This window comes from Falco punctatus (assembly GCF_963210335.1).
Source record: "Falco punctatus genome assembly, chromosome: 6".
In the NCBI taxonomy this organism is placed as follows: Eukaryota; Metazoa; Chordata; class Aves; order Falconiformes; family Falconidae; genus Falco; species Falco punctatus.
In genome coordinates, this window is record NC_137585.1 from 76,073,409 (window position 1) to 76,093,319 (window position 19,911).

A 19,911-nucleotide genomic window follows, 5' to 3' on the forward strand; every position below is an offset into this window, starting at 1 on the left:
TTCCCCTCAAAGAGAGAAGCCCAGTACCTTCACACTGCCTGTCCTCTAACTATTCACTTTCTGAACAACATACTGTTGTCTTGGTCTCCTCTGGTCTCAGTCTTTCCCCATCTTTGAGAAAGCAATACACCTATAGCTGCATGTAGAGTTTCTATACTTGAGATCTCACCAGTTTTGTCTAAAGAATAATTATTTCCCATTAATGACCCACAGTTAACAGACCGGCTAATATACCATGGAGAAAGATTTGTCATTTTATTTTCTCATAATCAGCCAGAAATATGATGCAATTTTATTTGTGTTTCTCTTACAGAGCTGTAATGCTGACAGTGCTAGTTATTCTTTATTTCCAATTGCTCATTTCATCCCTCTTCTCTAAGTGAAGTACTTCACAACTTCAGTTTTATCTCAGAGATTTCAAAACTTTTCAGTATTTGCCAGTGTTGCCTTTGATTTCTTGCAGCCAAACTTCTTCCAATATGTCTAGACTTATACACACTCTTCGTACATGTTCTTTATCCTTTCTCCAAGTCGGTAATGAAAATAATTAACATTAATAAGCTCAAGATAGATCCATATGAACTCCTTGAGATAGCCTCTCTGTTCAACAGTATGACATTGAAGGCTACTTTATGTTTTATCAGCCAGCTGTGTGCCCTCTCTAATGAATCGCACCTTACTTGCTTATAAAAATGTCAGGAAGAACCATAAAGGAATAGCCTGAGAGGAAAGCAAAAACATAATTTATTTTTTTTCTTGGCTACTAGGCCAGTTGCACTGACAAGGAAGAACAACAAAAGTAACACATGTAGTATTAAATTTTTCATATATGGTGGATCCTCAAGGTAAAGCCAATCTACAAACTGTCAGAGTACAAACAGGAGTAAAAGAAACTTTGCTGGGATCTAATTTGCTTCCTGCTCATTTAGAAAAGCTCCGTTTACGCCAATGCATGTGTCCAGAAATGCAAAACTATGGTCACCTGATGATCCTAGGGTGTTTAGGGTACTCCCTTTCTCTGCTTGCGGAAAAGCTGTGTTGCTTTTTCCATTTGTTTGGATTTTCATGGGCACAGGTAAAGCTGGAACCTTGCCTTACCTGGTGGCAATAGTGTTTTGGCCACAGTCCTGGGAACACGCTACCAGTGTGAGGCTTTGGTTGTAGTCCCTACCATGTGCACCAAGGAAACTATTTTAGGATTTTCAACGCTTCTGTAACATATAGCAAAACACCATGCCATCTTCATTAGCATTTCTTCATCCGCTGTCATGACTAGTGACCAGGGTAAAGTATGAACAAATACATTGCCCCAGTGCATAAAGAAAAGTACGAGAGCTGAGACATTCTATCTCATTTAAAAGAATGAACTAAAGTACTTCTTAAAGCTCTGTTGTGATGAATATGCAAGAAAGCACGATCACTACATACATCTCTGCAAATTTCCTCACAGGTGTATGCAGACTCACAAGTCAGAATGGGACCAACCAACCTCCAAAATCAAACACTTGCCCAGGCTTCTTTACAAGGATGAGATATGGTGACATCCTCTGCCAGCTGGGATGGCAGGGATCCCACAGCCAGCTTCAGGTCCAACACAGCACCAACAGGCTTGTTTTGCAAATACGTTTCGTTGTGGGAATTCCATGTTTTGAGCAAAAACCCTGGCTCACCCTGCTCCTGGACACATACAAGAAACCGCCACACCTAAGACACAGAAGTTATTTTGCAATTTCTACCCCTCCGCCGGGCTGGCAGGGTACAAGAGAGCACTCTTTGCAGACAGTGAGAAAGAAAACTTACATTAGCATCGGACTGGGGCTTCAGAGATGCTGTTTATGCAATAGCCCAGGATACAATTCAGGGTGTATGCAACAACGATGGCAACCACAAAATTCCTTTATGAGGCAGATAGCAGCAAACTCTCAAAACACGGCCCACATGCAGAGGGGAGCTCAAGTATGTGTCTGAATGCAAACAAATACCAAATAATACCAATAATACCAAACTGTGTACTGTTTACTGGATCTCTGCATGCGTGTGAGAAAAAAGGGATTTGGGGAGAGCGCCAGCAGCCAGTTGAATGATCTGCATCTTTTTGTTGTCTATCATCCCTTGTTTGATAATGCAGACTAGGAGCCAATTATTGCTGCTCCATAGCAGGAGCAATCTGCACCCTGGGGACAACAGTGCCGTGCAGTAAGGGCACCGCTTCCTACCACATATGCTCACATTAGCATTAGTTTTGCAATGGGCATATGCATGAGCTGTGCACCACCGGTGCAACTTCAGAGAATTATTAAGGTTATTGTTACTGTCAGTTTACCAGTATTATCTGCTTGTTTTTCTCTATATTCATGCTTTATTCATGGAGCAAATGACAACAGTGCAGTGCAATTATGCATGAACTAAGCTATTTCTAGGAAAAAGTGCAAAACATACCCTTTTGGTATTGAACTTTCTTTGCTGGTGATATTCCTACCTGACAGGTGAGATTAATGGACCAGGATCACAAAGTTGGATTTTGCACCTTTAAAATTATGTAACATTTGCAACACCATATCCATACCTATATTCACATTCAAGTCTAAAACCTACATAATATTTCTATTAATTAAAAATAATACTGGCAACACCTGAAAAAGACTCTACCAGAGAAAGCAAACTATTCAACTATTAATTATGGGGGTTTGTTTCCTTGACATACATATCCACTCACTGATTTTTGTGCTGTTTTTCAAAAGTTTCTGTACTGTCTTTAATGTAATGTTGTTTAGATGAAGGGTACTTACTATTAATTGGTGTTACTCTACTCCAGTCTATAGTCCCACTCTGTCATTGTATGCTACTTACTTCCAGCTAAAGGGCAAGTGACTAATCAAATCTAACCCGTCAAACAGCCAAAAGGCAAGATGCATGCTCTGCATGCCCCCAGAGGCAATTCCTCACTAGGAATGAATCTTTCCAAAGGGATGAGAAATTAAAGAAAAATGGGAGGGAACAGGAACATCATGACATGGTAAGTGAGAGCTTCAAAAGAAAAACAACTTAGAGGTAATAAGGTTCCTCTTTATATTAACTTCACACTTCCATTAGCCTAGATGTATTTGTCTGCCTGGGGCTATGGAGGAGAGGAAAATGTGTTTTTAAAAGTAGCAAGAGGAGTTAAACTGCTGACAGAGGAAGAAAGAGGTCTGAACACAAGATGACTGTATCAGGTGTCAAGGCTCACTGTCACTTCAAGGCACCACTAACCCTACACTTCAATTACAGCAGTTCTGTAAAGAATTTTCCTTCCTAAACTGCAACTATTCAAGATGAAATCAGGTGCCAATAAGAATTTTTAGATTGTCTGTCACTGAAAAGCAAAAAAAGAAATACGACTTGCTGATTGTCTACTTGATCTATATATAGCCCACATCACCTGTGAAATAGCACTTGAAGCACCACCCTGCTCTAGTGCCAACAAGCTTAAAAACACTTTATTTGAGCACCAGCTCCTCTGAACATAGCCTAAGTAATATCAGTTTGGCCCCTGTGCAATGACACACAAATCATTCCAGGTGATTTGGGAGAAAGCAAGCTGGAGACGCTTGCATACATTCATGAACCTATAGATAGAGAGACGTCCCTCCAGCTTCCTGTTGATTAGATGCAGCATGCTGAGCTGTGCATCCAGGAGCAAAGCACCTGTCCCAGGCCTTCCCCTGAAGCTGTCACCATTTGGTCGTGCTCTGGGGTTTGCACACCTGTAGCTCACTCTGCCCTTACGGGGTGCTTGGCATCTACGTCTTTCCCTGGCGAGGGAAGGCAATGGGACAAATTCATTTGTGAGGAAGCTGGGAAAAGACTCAGATTTCCTACAGTAAAATACCTCATCTCATAAGACCCCAAAAAAGGTTTTCAACAGGACCAAGGAGAATGAGATTATTTTTTCACCCCCTGTGCCCACTGCTATCAGCTGCATTGTGTATCTGTACACAGTGGTTCGTGACTGCTTCCTCAGAGTGACATCCCTAATGCCAGCTCCAGGGAAATCAGTGATTGATTATACAAAGCTGAGATCGGTATTCCCAAACCTTACAGTGCTGTTCCCCCCGTGTCAGACCTGATCTGCTTACAGCACAGACTGTGCTCCCTCCCTGCTGCTGTGGTCGGTGCTGGGCGTCTGATGAGCCTGGGCTGGTGTGGAAAATAGCAATGCATACCCAGTAATTGCTGTCATGATTTTTATATTGAAGTAGCTCATATTTCACACTGGATTCACATGCATTGCTAACATGCTTCTGTTAGCAAGGGTGCATTTTAAAGAGAGTGTTTCAGCTCAGGAGAGCACAAACAGGAGAGTATGTGGGACCGAGCCATGCATGGACACTGCTTGCGCTGCCTGGCTCTGCTAAGTGCATGTGTGGAAAAGATGCATGGAAGCACTGCCCAGAAGCCAGGGTAGATATATGCCCTTTTCATGCAAATAAACCGGTTGATTTTTAATGCATTTTTAAATTTGGATGACCATCTCTGCTTGTTGGGTTGTCTTGTTTTAGCTTTTGTCTCTTAAAATAAAAAATGCTCCCCAAATGTCACCTTATTAGGAGATTCCAAAATAAAATAACTACAAAAACTAGATAGAGAATAGGTCTTCTGTATATTAAGCACATAGGGTAGTTGTGTCCAGCCTTTTTTGGTGGGAGTGTAAACACTTTTTTGCAGGGCCTTGCAAAGGTGATTTAATGACCATTTACTGTGTATGGCAGGAGGTGAGGCCAAGCTGACAGGTGTTTTAGGCCATGTCTCCTATACCATGGCTGAAGCCTTCAGCAACATTTCTTCAAGAGCAGCCAAGACCAACATATTAAACCTAGAGGGAAGATGGTGCTGGTGTTGGAGCCAACAGGTAAAATGCCCAGAGCACTTCTGGCTGCTAATCCAGGAGATGCTTGGGTGGGCAGCTTTCAGCTACTGCTTAAATGCCTCTAAGTTGTTTTTTTCAGTTTCCATTTCACATGCAAGCACAGTCTAATTAAAATAGCAGGAATTAGATTTGTGTGCTCTGGAAGGCACATTTTTGACTCTGCCTTTTCTTCCCTGTCCCCAGTGGCATCTTCCCAGAGATGCTATTTAAAAAGTCATCTTTCCTGACCATATTCAACTGAAACTGCCACAGAAATTTGGCAGGTAAGATGTAACTACTCTGGTGTAGACATTTTTTCAGGAAACTGGAATTAGCACACTTGCTCTAAAAGCCTTGATCAGAAGCGAAATGTCTTCAGAGGGAAAGGATTAAAACGGCCAGCAAAAACTAAGGTATGTGTCAGAGGGCAAAGAGCAATCACTTCGTTTGGGGCAGCTGCCCTGAGCTGAAGTCTGTGATTCACATTCATAAATTATGCTCTTGATTGACCTCATGGATGAGTTAAGACTCCTTTGCCTTCACATAGAGTAAATGCAAGAGAAACAAGAGCCACCTCACCTTCTCCCTTGTCTCTGAATTTCTTTCTGGGGACTGCACATGCAAGAAAAGCAACTGAAAAGTCAACCTAAGGCTGTGCTGAGTATCTTTCTTAAAATTACAATTTTGTTTTAAAAAAATTTGAAAATAATAAAATCTAAGAGACAGAAAATGTAGAATGAATGTCAAAAGCCTTCTCAGCCAGAACCAATAAGCAACAAGGAAAGAAATCAGTCTCCTTTTGCAAATGCTTTTGGTATTAAACCAACATTTAAAGCCACATACATGCATGTCTGCCTATAGAAGCAAGTGCATGTGTACCTGTGTCAACTACCTTTACCTGATACCACACTGTCATTAATAAAACGTGTATCATAACATTGATATGGCTGGCAGAAGCTATCACTGAGTTGGGATAAAACACACTATGAGCAAAGACAGGCTATTTCTCCCTCTCACACACTATCTATGCACTCCAAAAAGCTAATTATAACTCCTTGAGTGTTGCTAGACCCAACCTGCATTCAGCTGGTCTTGCAGAACTTTTATCTCATTCAGTGCACCCCATGCAAAACATGCATTTTTAAAACCTACATCTTCAATCACACTTCAGCCTTTATAAAGCGTGCAGTGGTCCATGCACACTCCTGTGTGTTCACCTGATGTGTACATTTTCGACTGTATACATGGTCCAGTGCACACTTATAAGACACTTATAAAGTGGGTTTTGTTGTTACTTTCTGGTATTTAAAAAAAAAAAAAAGAAAGAAAAAGTTATATGCTTGAGAGGCAACATGATGTTTTGGACTACATATAAGAGCAGGAATACAGCAGTTAAATGGTAACACCAACCCAAAATGAAATGGATTTACTTTTTTTGTGGTTTGATGTGGAGACCTGTGCTAGCCTGTGTACACTTAGGCTGTGCTAGTCTAATTAGGAATTAAGTACAAATTTAAGGGTTTTCTTTAACCAAGATTTGAATAAAACAAATGTTCTCAAGTAGAAAAATAAAGGAGATGAGCATATAATTATAGCCTGTATTACAGAGAATGGATCTAAAGTTACAGCACTGGAAGCAGAAGGGTGTACAGGCAGCTCTGGCCACTACACTTTACAATTTCTAAGAAATTTCTTCTATAGTCCTAAAAAACACAAAACTTATTTTTGGTTGCAAGGTACAACAGAAGGATACAACAACACAGTATATATGCATTATGAAAGAAGGAAAAAGTAAGAATTACTGTTTTAAACTGTATATAAACATTTTCCTTCTCCTTTCCCTTGTATATGAAAGAGGAAAAAAGCAAGAATTACTGTTTTAAGTGGTATATAAACATTTTCATTCTCCTTTCCCTTGTATCTCAGAGAATAAAAAGATGGGGGTTTTTACTTCTATCTAGTTTCATGTGATGGGAATGATTAGAGTTTCTTGCTGACTGAAAGCAGATTAGGACAACATTTTCTTCTCAGCTACAGGAAATCCAACATTTTCATTAGTATTTTTCATTGTGTGATTATAAAAGAAAGCAAATTCTATTTTTTCTACATTTTAAATAAAGTGTTATTGCAGAGGCATCTGCCAAGTAGTCAGCTCATATAAATAATAGAACAAGCATCCACTGTCTCTCTACTGACACAGTGCCAACAACTGTTTTCTACCTCTTTCAGTGTTTGGGAGAGGATGCTGTCCTTCTCTTAGGTTTTGCAATCTATCATGCTTTATTATCTAGTGAAATATCGATTGTATGGATTTCAGCTTTTTAACGCATTGAGTATTTATAACTATTTGAAATCTATATTTAACCCTAAGCTAATGAACATGTTACATCTTTCTGGTATAATAAATACTGTGTTTCCCAATTTTTTGCTTGTGTAGTCTTCTAAAGACTATATTTAATCAAGATAGCATTCAAACACCTAAATTATCTTTCAAGAACAAAAAGGTCTTTGTCTTTTCCTGTATCACAAGAATAAATGTTACAGTTAGTGTGAATTTTAAAGTACCTGACATCTCTAAAGGAACATAGAGATATTAAGTAAATGGACTTGCAGCACGTACTTATTTCCTATATGCTTCTACAATGAGTATGATCCTTTTCTTATCAACATGTACTAATTAAGTTTGACAGTGTTGATCAACTGGGATAAGTTCAGCAGAGGCCACCAAGATGGTCAGGGCTGGAGCACCTGCCCTGCAAGGAGGGGCTGAGGGACCAGGGCTCATTCAGCCTGGAGAAGAGATGACTCTAGTGGGACCTGAGAGCAGCTAGCCAAGGGAGGTTGTGCAGTTCCTCTCCATCACTGCTGTATTGTAAGACCCAACTGGATTAAAGCCCTGAGCAACATGGTCTGACCCTGCTTTGAGCAGAATTTTAGACTAGGGACCTCCTGAAGTCTCTTGCAGTCTGCATTATCCCACAGACCCATGATTCTGAAGTTTCGCGTGTCAGGTAAAAGCAAAGAAATGAAAGCAAGGTTTGCATCTAATCAGATTAATCAACATGTATTTTGAGAACTGCTTTTCATAGCACAAAAGAACTAATAAGTTCATTATGTCCAACACTTTGTGTGATACTGATTCTCCCTATCTGTGAGTTTATGGCTGTGTATCTCAGAATATCCACCAGAAGTGCCAAGGGTTTTGTATGATTCCAGAAAATGAAGAGTTTGCAGGTAGTTGATGCTCTAGGTTTTCTGGTGTGATACATTTTCACATGAAAGCTGATAAGAAATAACATGTTCAGCTAATACAGTGAAAATTTAAAAACATTTAAAACCTAAAAGACTAAAATCTAAAACAGCATATGAGATCCTATGATGAAAACAATGTTGCTTTTAAAAGCTCCTAAATAACAGGAAAAGGATGATTTTAAGGCCACCTTTTCAGTTCACTGCTTTCATGCCATCTGGATCGCTATTCATTTCCCAGTTAAGGTTTTAGCAGACTGCCATAACTTGCTTTAGCTGCCCACTCTCCCAAAGGATGATGCCAGCAGCTGTGGATGAGCTGGACCATATAAGAATCTGAAACCTCATCCCCTGTATATGCTTTACAACCCACACAGAGAAATCTCCAAATAGCCAAATTAACCTCATTTCTTAAAACCCACTCATTTCAATATTAATTACAGAGATGCAAGTGGTGCATCCATAATGTCAAAATCAGCTTACAAGGGAAGGATAAAACCTGCCTTTTTAGTTGAAAGCTAGAAAGTGTTCATCAAAAATCAAACTGTCCACAGGCTGCACTGCAGAGCACACGGGGCAGGCAGGTTGCCCTTCCTAAGGCTTCACCCAGCGCTGAAATATTACACTCCTCTAACGTTTCTTTGCACTCTTCCCACTGTCCTAAATGTTTTCAGAGGACTGAAAAACAAATGAAGTACGCTAACCTTTCACAGACTGATAAAAATCAAACTAAGGAAGAATCTGCTACAGTTGTTATTGAAAAACTGTTATTGTCTCCTTGTTCTCACTCACCTCCGGCTTGGTGGGAACGTAGTGAGCGTCTCGAAAAAAATGCAGGGTCACTAATCATACAATGGACAGTGACTTCTCCTGCATGGTTTTTAATTTTCAGCCAGATTTATGTATTGCAAGAAAACATATCCCTGAAGACCACACCAGCTTACAAATAGAAATAGGCAGGTGAAATACTACCTTAGGAGAATAATTAATTCCATCAGCCACTGAAAAAATGTCAAATTTGTTAAGTATCACAGAACTCCAGCCAAAATAAGCAGGTGGAATAGCAACAGGTACACAGCATAAACTGGAGAGGCTATGGTGAGGAGGCCTGCCATCGATATCAGGAGCTGGAGGTTCTGGGGAAGGTTAGGAGGCTATTCAGGGACCCTGGGGGTATTGCAGATGAGGCTGAGATGTGGTGTTGAGGGCACCTGGGAGTATTCCAGTGTGGGTGCTATAGGGCCTTATTGCCTATAGATGTAGGAAAAAGGGCTTCATGGATCCTGCTGCTCACGGCATAGTTAGGCACTTCTTCAACAAAGATGTTTGTTTCAGAAATGCCCATTTGAGTAATATCTTAAGGTTTGGATTAAAAGACACTCAGAGACCCAGACTATCTAAACCATATCCAATCTCCACCACCTCAGCCAGAGAGATCAAAAAAACCCCAGATGTAAAAGAGAACAATCTGTTCTCTGTGCCCCTCCACAATAGGTCCTGTCCTCCAGCTCTGCTTTAGAAATCAGCAACTTCAGCAGCTGTTCGAGCTGAGCAAAGCTCTTGTGCTCCCCTTGCAGGGTGTTAGCAATGGCTCAGCATTCCTTGGTGCTGGCCTCCACTTCTGCTGTGGATGGGAGCTCTGTCCCTGTGAGCTGGCAGCTGTGGTCAGGACCCAACTTCCCCACCTGCTGCCAGCTCCAAAATGGGTGAGTTCGGCTGCTTCTGAGCCACGGCAGAATTTTTTCTTCCTCCACCCAGGAGACCTTGGCCTGTCCACACAGACTCATCTTCACCTCCAAGAGAGGATCACAGGATCATAAGAAAATCCAGGTTGGGAGGGACCTCAGGAGGTCTCCAGACCAACCTCCTGCTCCAAGCAGGATCAGCTGCACTATCCAAACACGTACAGCCCTGCTATGCCTTTTGCCACATTGCCCAACAGCACGTCCAGGGTCGTGGTTCTGGTATTTGCAAATGTTTTTGCATAATAAAATACTGCCAGGTTTATCAAGATTATGTTAAACAGAAACTGCTGTGTGAACTTCAGCTTGAACTGGTCAGCCACTTGACACAGGCATAAATAATCTCAATTTACAACTCATTTGGACAGCAGCCTCCCATATAATATACTGTTCCAACAATAATGAGTTTGAATTCATGTTTCTCATTAGGAAACAAACCGTGATTTATCTTACTTGGAAATAAATTACCCACTAAGCTACATAGCCATAGCATCTCTTTTTGATACTAGTTGATAATAATTCTTTAAGCCTACAATTAAAAAAGACATATAACTCTAAAAACCTTTCTCTTAAAGTAAAGTATTAATGAAGAGATTTATAACTACAGCCTTGAAAGAAATCAAAGTAACAGAGAATCTAAGCAATAACATAAGTACTGCCAGGATAGATGGTTGGTCTCGCTTCTTTGTTAATGATTCATTTTTCCTTGGAGCACATATTTTTTCAGAAATCTTTGGCAGAATAAGCACAACACTAGAATGAATCTTTGTAGGAAAATATCCTGTTGATGTTCTGAGACTCTTTAGCACATTCCCAATACTGGATTCCTTATATCCCAAATGAACAAAAATGGCAATATTGGGTGAAATGCAACCAGACTTCGACTCTCCATTTATTTGCTAATGACAGTTTCCAATCAAAAGGAATACATTGGGAATTCAGTTCAGTAATGTTGTTAGGAAGGTGAACTTTTCAAATACACACAAATAATTATTGCTCTGTTACATGAAATATTGCTTCGGAGCTCAAATTCCCATGTCTGGAATCCCAAATACCAAGTATTCCAGATGAAGGCACTCATCGGAGACTTGCACATCTGGTGCTGTACACAACAGAGTGGTGCTGGAAATGAGTAAAATTCATCTGTAATTTGTATAGCTATGAAATATATGGTTGATTAATAAAGCAGCAAACTTGAGGTAACACAATGATAAAAGGGGACTTCTCAAAACTGATATTCTGATGGGGTTTTCGGAGTGTCACAGGTTTTAAGATTTTTTTAAAAGACTGAATTAAATAAACAACAGCAAAAACTGGGGGTTTGTTCTTGCAAATCTCTCCTCTTCAACTAAGGAATTTTGGGTAGTAGGTCCACCACTGCATTTAATACAAACCCCTGTACCATTAGGGAAGAGGCACTTCTCATAAGATGCTCAGGATAAATTCAGGAGTGTGTCAGAGTAAATCAGGTTTTCTAAAACCTTGGCTAATCTGAGCACTCCCTTTGGCAAAAACATCTGAAATATTGGTTCCAGGCAGAGTCCCTTGGCAATGGGAAGCAGTCGCATCACATCCTTGAGATAAATCTTCCCATGTAGTCTAAGTAAAACCAACCAGACTTCTGAGCATTGCCATTACAGATGGATTCCCAACAGATACTAGATTTGATCACATAAAGGTACCACAAGTATTTCCTATTTTGAAAGGCGATTTCCTATTTTGAATGGTCACCAAACACCTGTTGATCTCTGCAAAAAAAATCCCATGTCTACACAGAGAATGGCTGAAATCTTGAAAAACTACAACAAAAACCCCCAACATATCATAGGCTAGAAAGTACCTTGTCCCTCTGGGTGGGATGGATGTGGCTGTGAGTCACAGGACTTGAAGTAAGACCCATCAGACAGATGGAAGAAATAGCAGTGAACTGTTGACTGGTAAAGGCGTATGGATGACAGAGATACAATTATCAGTTTAGAAGAAATCAAGACATACCCGAGAACAGCATCTAAAAACAACGCTGTAAAAGTAGCAGCCCTAGCTATGCAGTATCACTTGTTTGGCACATGCTAGGGACACGGGCAGACTTCATCCATTGGCAAAGATTAACCCCGCTATGTTATTCTACTAGGAAGGCTGTGAAAAACAATATATTGCAAACAAATAAAATACAGTTGGTGATCTATGCCTTTTAGCTTCCAGATACACCCATTTCTGAGAATCCGTCAACCAAACAGCTCATAAATTTGGATTCCTTGCATGACATTACTGCCCATCTCCTTTTTTTATTTTATTGACCTGAAGCCACTCCCTTGCATTTAAATTGAAGACCTAGGTTTATATATTTATAATACTCAGTGGACACATATTCGCATGTACCTTTTAGCTTCAGAATTTCAAAGATGTTATCTATTTCTATTTCTCAGTACATATTGCACCTAAACATTGCTCTGGCTTTATTATTGATTCTGTATAAAATTATATGAAAAATTATCAGAATTCTTAAACTAAGAGAAATAGAAGACATCCTAAATATTTTTAGATACATTTAGTCAACTAGAACATGAATCTTGTCCAAGTTTCCATTCACAAATACTTTAAACTATGCTTGCTACAAAAATTTTCTAGCTGTCTTGCTTACTTTTTCGCAGCTGTTAGTGCCATGGTGGAAAAGTGTTTTCAATATTTTCCACGCTGATACTTGGCCTTCTGAAGACTTTACCAGTAAGAACATTGTAAAGAATTTTAATCTGTTTGTTTGAGAAAGCATGATTGAAATTGCTCTTTTTTTCCCAGGCTACTTCATATGCTTCATTATGCAGAACAAAAGACATTACATTTCAGAAAGTATTTGGTTTTTAAATGCTAACGTTTATTCCCTAGAGTACAAATATTGGTCCTGCTGAATTGTATTTATAGGAACTTCACTTATATTCCTTAATAGTCTATTTTAAAAACTATTAATGCTTTGAAAAAATGTTTATATGAATTAACAGTTCTGAAACTTGTATCAAAATAAATAAGAATATCCCATTTTAATTTTTGGAAATGCACTTTAAAAAAAAAGATCCTGTTTAAAGCCTTGCATTCCTGAAGTCAGAAACCCATGGCTGCATTCCTGATGCCAGGTATGCTGAACCATGCTGCTTTGTGATTTTAAGATTAGTTTATTAGGCACCAGTTTAACTTAATGTATTTTCCTGTGCACCTCCACGCAGTGGGAGTGTGTACACAGTCATTCTGCACCTGAAGTGAGGAGCAGTGATTTCTAAGCCACAGAAAGCTCATCGCTTGCAGCCACGTTGGTATCATCTTTCTCTTAGTCTCTCAAGTCACCTCAAACCCCTCCTGGCTGAGGAGAAATTTGGTTAAACATGTGCCCAGCCAGAGCTCCTTGCCAAGCATGAGCTGCCCCAAAGTTTTCTCCCTGTGATCCTCTTGGATATGACAATCCCTCCCAGCGTTTCCTTCAGCACAGTCCTTCAAACACCCAAGATAATATATTAAGACACTTAAACTGCTGCCAGCTTTCATTGGAATGGACCTACAAGTTCAAAAATAATTAGTTTAGGGAGAATGACAGACACCGTTACCATTGCAGAAATATATCTTACACTAAATTAAATTGGATTTCCCTGCATATTTTCTCTCCCTGTTTTTAACTGGCACAGGTACCTCTTAATGCTGGTGACAGAAAATTTTAGCATTACTTAATGACTGTCTGAAAACTGGACAGCTGCCCAGGAAAAGGATCTGTACTATGTCACCATGCACAGCAGCTACCCATTTTAAAACATAACCTTCCTAATCAAAGGACACACGAGATAACGAAGAAAAATTACCCTAGTCACTGTTGTTTCAGAAGTACTAGAAGATGAAATGAGCTTGCAGTTACTTATTGCAGTGTTAACCTCTGATCCTAAAGGAGCTCTGGGGTCTTAGGCACGTTAATGTCATTAAGTAGGTACATGATAGCTCTTTACTGAGCACCCTTATGCCCTGCCTAAGGATGCCAAAACTAACAAGATAATCCGTTTTCTTTGCAAAACTGAGAAGAAGGTGTCTATTATGCTGCAGTTTGGGTGCTGGCTGCCTGCTGAGGTGGGAGGGATGCCCGGGGTCCTGTAAGGAAGACTTGGAAATCTGTGGGCCACAACCTCCTACGAGACCAAGGGATCACTCAGGGTCCACACACCATCCCAAAACTGACTGGTCACACCCTTAACATCACCCAGCACAACAGCGGGAGGAAAGGCATCATTGCAGGGGGGAGGAGGAGCCAATGAGGCATTGAGGATAAAGCATTTTTGGAAGATTGAGACGAATAAAATACTAATGGCAAATTCTGATTTTCACATACAGATGCTTTTTGTTCTAGAAGAGCGTCTAAGTCTTGTTTAGAAATAGGACAGAACTCTGAACTGCAAAAGGTAAAAAGGCAATATTAAGCCGAAAACTTCCCTTCCAACATATTTTTAAGTGAAAATGAAAGAAAAAAAAATCTTCTAGCTTTGTGTACAAAATTTTATCATGTTTAAATCGATTTTTTCCTCATTCTAATACAAAGGTTCTTCTAATCTTAGTGAAAAGTAAAATATTGTCTGTTAATAAAGCTTTTAGCTTTTGATTCTTTGTAACCTTAGCCTTTTAGTCAGGCCTGCAAAGAGAACAGAAATTCCATTTTGGGAGGCATGTCAGCACTGTGCAATGTGCTTCCCTAGCATCTCAGAAAGAAATCCAGACATTCTGAAATTTTCATCAAATGAAACAATAAAAGCATAACTTAGAGCAGATAAAAAGATCTTCTTTAAATTTTCACGTATTTAATTACAATGTAGGATATACTTTGTGATAATTTTTAAAAGTCATTTAAGAAGGAAAATTGTAACTCTCTTCCCAGACTTCCTCCTGCCAGCACACTTCTGCTTGCCATTTGCCACAGGGCTGCAGGGAAGAGAACTGTGGTCCCCACTGTGTGGGTAACACAGCCCCAGCATCAGTGAAGCAGAGAGACCACGGGATGTCCTGCCTCCACTGCTCCAGACCAGGGACAGGCAGCTGTGGCAGCAAGCTGCAGTGAGGAATAAGGGGAATACAACTCTTTTCCGCATTGATCTGTGCTTATTCCAGATTTATATTCACACAGGACAGGGCATGAAAGCTGTGACACAAGGAGCCTGAAGTCTGATTTCTCTCCCTGTCCAGTGATATGCTATTGGTTTTACAGTAGTTTGTTTTAAGTGAGAAGAAGGGTTTAAAATAGTGAATTTCTTCCATCCTTTTCATAAGATAGCAGTTTTTTCTAGTTTTGATTTAGGTGTAAACATTAGTATTCTCCCATGAATGTAACTCCTTTCAGTCATACACTTAAAATACGTGATGACTATTTTAGTAACTCCAAGAAATGTCAAACAGAACGTGTTCCACTTCTTGCAGCAAGGCAATGAACAAACTTCTATCAAATGGCAGCCCTGGAGTCATCCACAGATCTTGCATAACTAACACCTCTAATAAATTGCATTAGCAGCAGAAAGAGTTAAATCTTCTTGCTTCAAAATTACCACTGTAAGTGAATGATACTGTGAAGAGTTCATATGCACTTGGAATAATATTGAAGTAAAAGTACACTTTCAAGTCAGTGCTGATTCTAAATTTAGGCTTTGTAAGAATAATTTTTGTATATAAACTAAATATGTACATAAAATTAAGACAAAGTAAATAGATAAAAGATAAATCTTGTTATAGGCTTTTTGATGCTCTGGATTTCAATGCACTAATTCAGGAGGGATTTAAAGATGTAAGTAAAGACTAAAATGAAAGTTTATATTTCAGCAGGCATAAAAGTAAAAATAATCATAAGAAATAGTAGAAAGGGTTAGATTTTTAAAATGTAATTTAAATAATCAACAATAGTATTTATTGCACAGAATAGGTAAGACTTGTCTTTAAATTTATAGATTCCCTTAAGAATCATTTTAGGTATATTCATGTAAATATATTCCTTCTTGGCTTGTGGTAAAAATAACGATACCATTTGCACCCAAATAAATAAAACCACAAATGTTATTCACTTGACAAACTGCACTGTATTGCTATATATTATTCTCATACAGAACATAAGGGCATATAGAGAAGGTCTGAAATGCAATCAGAAGAGGCATTGTAAAGCATATTTTTGACACCTTGTAGCCCAGCCTACACCTAAATGAGAGATTGGTGCCTCTTATGAATTAAACATAATTCTTGATTTATGTTCTGTTACTCTTGTATCAAAACCCATAGTTCCAGAGCAATGTCACTGCGAATTCATTTAATGATATTGATGATATATCTAACACAGAGAATACAAAGTAACAAGCAGTGCAGAGCGTGGCTTTATAAATCACTGCTATAGAGCATTAGGCAATAAATAACAAGCCATTAATTCACTCTAAATTATGCTAAAATACTTAAACTACTTGTGCAGCAAATTATAAATACCTGCCATTTCTTGTAAAAATGTGAAAGTTCTGAACAAGAAATTTTATCAAATAACATTATATATGCCAGACTTCAGATTAACTGGGTTTGGATTAGACCTTCTTTCTTTAAAACAAGAAGCAAATTGCAAAGAAAATATTGCATCTGTGTCATCCTCAACATTATACATAGTCCAACAACCCAGCGTGCCAAACCATTTCCAGTACCTGTATTTCTGAATTATTCATCTGCTGCTACGAGTTACTGACTTGAACACATAGGCAACTATCCCAACAACTAGCAGTGCTGCTGCAGCTCTTCAATTAAATATGAAGACCCATGTCCTGAGAGTTCACTCCGAGTTATCAGCACCTTATCTCATGAGAAGATCTCATGCCGTGTGTGTACACCAATACTCACACTATGCTTAAGTAAGGCTCACTGCTCATACTATACTGTCCTGTGCAATGTGATGTAAAATAGCAGAATCTGGTCCAACAGAGATTAGGAAACATTTTCCTTAAGAAAATTAAAATTAGAGAGCAATGAATGATAAATTTACAAATCATCTGACACTAAAAATAGTTAGGAGTTGTTAAGGTTGAGAGCCTTTTGCAGGAAAACCAGCTAATTTGTTTCTTATGGCCTGCTTTCTAGTACTTTGGGGAATTTCATTTCAAGTGTTGGTTTTTCTGCAATTACTCAGCATGAGTTATGTATCTTTTTCTCTGTCTGAGAAATAGTAAAACCATGGCCAATTATACTTATTGGCTATAAGTTTTTGACCCCTTTAGAGATCAGATTTCAGATGCTGTACAATTTGTGAGGTAGCAACCGTAAAACTGGATTACGACCCTGTTGTGTAGGTCATGAGTGATGTCATGGATGTTACAACCGTAAAAGAAGTTTGCTTCCCCAGAAACGGCAGCAGTCCTGACATATGACCCCAACAGGGAAGCCCCTCACATAAAGTTGTGCACAAACATCTCTCCCTCCTTGCTGGATCTGCTAGTGGCTACAGAGGACACGATCAGAGAAAAGTAATTGTGCTCAAAAGAGCAAGACTGTAAGCCTAAGAAATCTGGCTAATGGACTATGCACCCGGCCATGCTGGCTGAAGGCCAAATATCGCTCTTTCAGGGTACTTGGCCTGGCTAGTCAAACAAAAAAGGGAAAAATAGCAGTCTGACAATTTGTATGCTGTTGCACTCAGGATGGCTTTTTCATTCCTTCATAAGTCTATTAACACGAAAGAAAAATTCTGGTCTTAAAAATCGCAGTGAAAAAGCTGAGGGCTGACTGCAGGAGAACGACACTGTCCCCATTTCGTACACTTTATGATAAAACCTTTTCATGATCACTTTTTATTTAAAAAAAAAAAAAAAGTGCTTAAAAAAAGGAAATAAAATTGCTTGAATTATTACAACAGACAATCTGTGTCGAGCCTTGGTTTGGCCTTCCCCCAAACTCTTGGTTCCTTCCACTTCTGCTCCTCTCCCCAGTAAACCAGTGATCTCCAGTACTGAGTTACCTCCTACTCTGACATTTTGATAGTGGAGATTTGAGGCTTGCCACAGGCATAGACACGCCAGCAAAACTAAACAAAACAGCTCTGGAAAAATAACAAAGTCGTCACTCAATGGTTTCTAATTTTCCCAAAATTTCTGTAAGCAGGGTACTCACTTTCCGCACAGACTTGTCCCAGCCCTGCCCTTTACCTGCACATCCAACGAGCTTCGCTGTCTCACCACAAGCTACAAGCTCACTCCTCTTTTTTTTATTTCCCAGACGTTTTTTTCTGTTCCCACCCATTTCTGTATTTCCCAGAATAATCCTAACGATTTGCCAATGGGAAAGACAGTAAACAGTTCTTTCTAACTATCCCATCTGGAATTATATCTCCCATTTTAACTTTTCCTTTGAAAATAAACCACTCAGTCTAACATTGCTTTAACTATGTTTTTAGAATAAAAATGTAATTATACTCTACACATACGAACTTCAATGCTAAAATTTAACTCCATCTATCCATAACTGTTGCTGGGAGACCAAAGATTATGCTACTCACTATAGGTCTTCCCCTTGCTTTTTATTTCAACAACCTCCAGCAGCCCTTTACATGCCAACAGCTGCATAGTACTTTTGCTCTTTAATTTGTTTCAGTGGTTGCGTGAGCAGATTGAGGTCAGTATAATGCCCTCAAAATTCCTAGTGGCAAACTGCTGGTGTTACGTCTATTAAATCTGAGATGGCCACAGCCCAGACTTTTCCACATAAAAAATTCTGAGTCTGATCCAGTTATCCAGCTTTGGCGCAGGTTATTTGATACAGAACCCAAATGTTCCCAAGGAGACACAGCAGCAGAAACTGAACTCCTACATTGCAATCGTTAGATACAGGCTAAGCATCAGGAATTCAGTCTTTAGAGACCAGACTCAACTGTAAAATTCATCAAAATAGAGCTTTAAAATATAAAGACAAATATAGACTTCTTATATGAACAATGACAGCCCAAGTCACGACTGGTTTTCTAGCTACCGTCTCAGCTGTATTTCCTAATTCTAACAAAACCCTGAAATTAAGTACTGCCAGCAGCGTAAGTTACACTTCTCATGTTTTGCCTTAGATGACCAGCAATCAGTGTAGCTGAAGACAGCTATTCTTAGTCTGACGCTATTTTGGTAACACTACTGCTGATTTAACTTTGCCCGTACAGACTCCGAATGCATAACTTGGCACCACGTGCAGCAGGCAGTCAGCTTTCTGTGGGTGCACGGGCCGCGCTGTGCTGCCCAGCCCCGGCTGGAAGTGCTGTGGGCCTTTGGCAAGTGCTTAGTAAGTAAATCTGCAGGAATGCACAGGCATGAAAAGTATTATTACATTGCTATTTGTTATGCTAATTTTGTTAAGGGTCTGTCAGGATTTCATTATAAACCTTATTTTCAAGGGGCTCATAAATCAACCATGAAACATATCCTGTGCTCACACTTTCATGCAAAGAATAAGTCCTAATAATATTATTGTCATTATTTTGCCAATTTAAAGCGAAAAAGAAACAAGGTTTATTAAAATTCTACTTAGTATTTTTTTAAATATAATCTGAAAGTTTAAATATATTATTAAAGCACTGTTAAAGAGAGCAATGCAAAACTCCAGCACTGGCAAACACTGAGCTTCACTTACCCTGTGATTTTGTTACTATCTGGAAATGTACTGAAACTCAAGAAAACTTCATCTACTTGGCCTAATGTTAATGTTTCGGTGGCGGTCTGTACCCCTCCCTTTCCCTGGATGTCACTGGGTGTTCAGTGCTCCTCAGTCTACCAGCTACACCCCAAAACCTCCATAGAGCAGAGAGCCCCAAGACACATGCCACAACCCTTGGAGCTCTGGAACATGTGTAGCTCCAGGACTGGCTCCCAGGTAAAAGGGAGCATCCTTGGGACAGGTTAACTACTCTTTCCTGGCTTTGGCACTCCCTGATAGCTCCAGCTAGGAATTCACATGCCAAGTCACAGTCTGCCCCAGAAAAGCCCTGCTGCCAAAACCAGGTCAAAATCCCAGAGTTGAAAT

At 39.5% G+C, this 19,911-nt stretch overlaps 1 protein-coding gene across 2 annotated transcripts in view; it reads right to left on the minus strand.

Moving 5' to 3' along the window:
• RELN (reelin) overlaps positions 1-19,911 on the minus strand; it is a 321,986-nt gene that overhangs the window by 175,678 nt on the left and 126,397 nt on the right. The window lies entirely within an intron of this gene.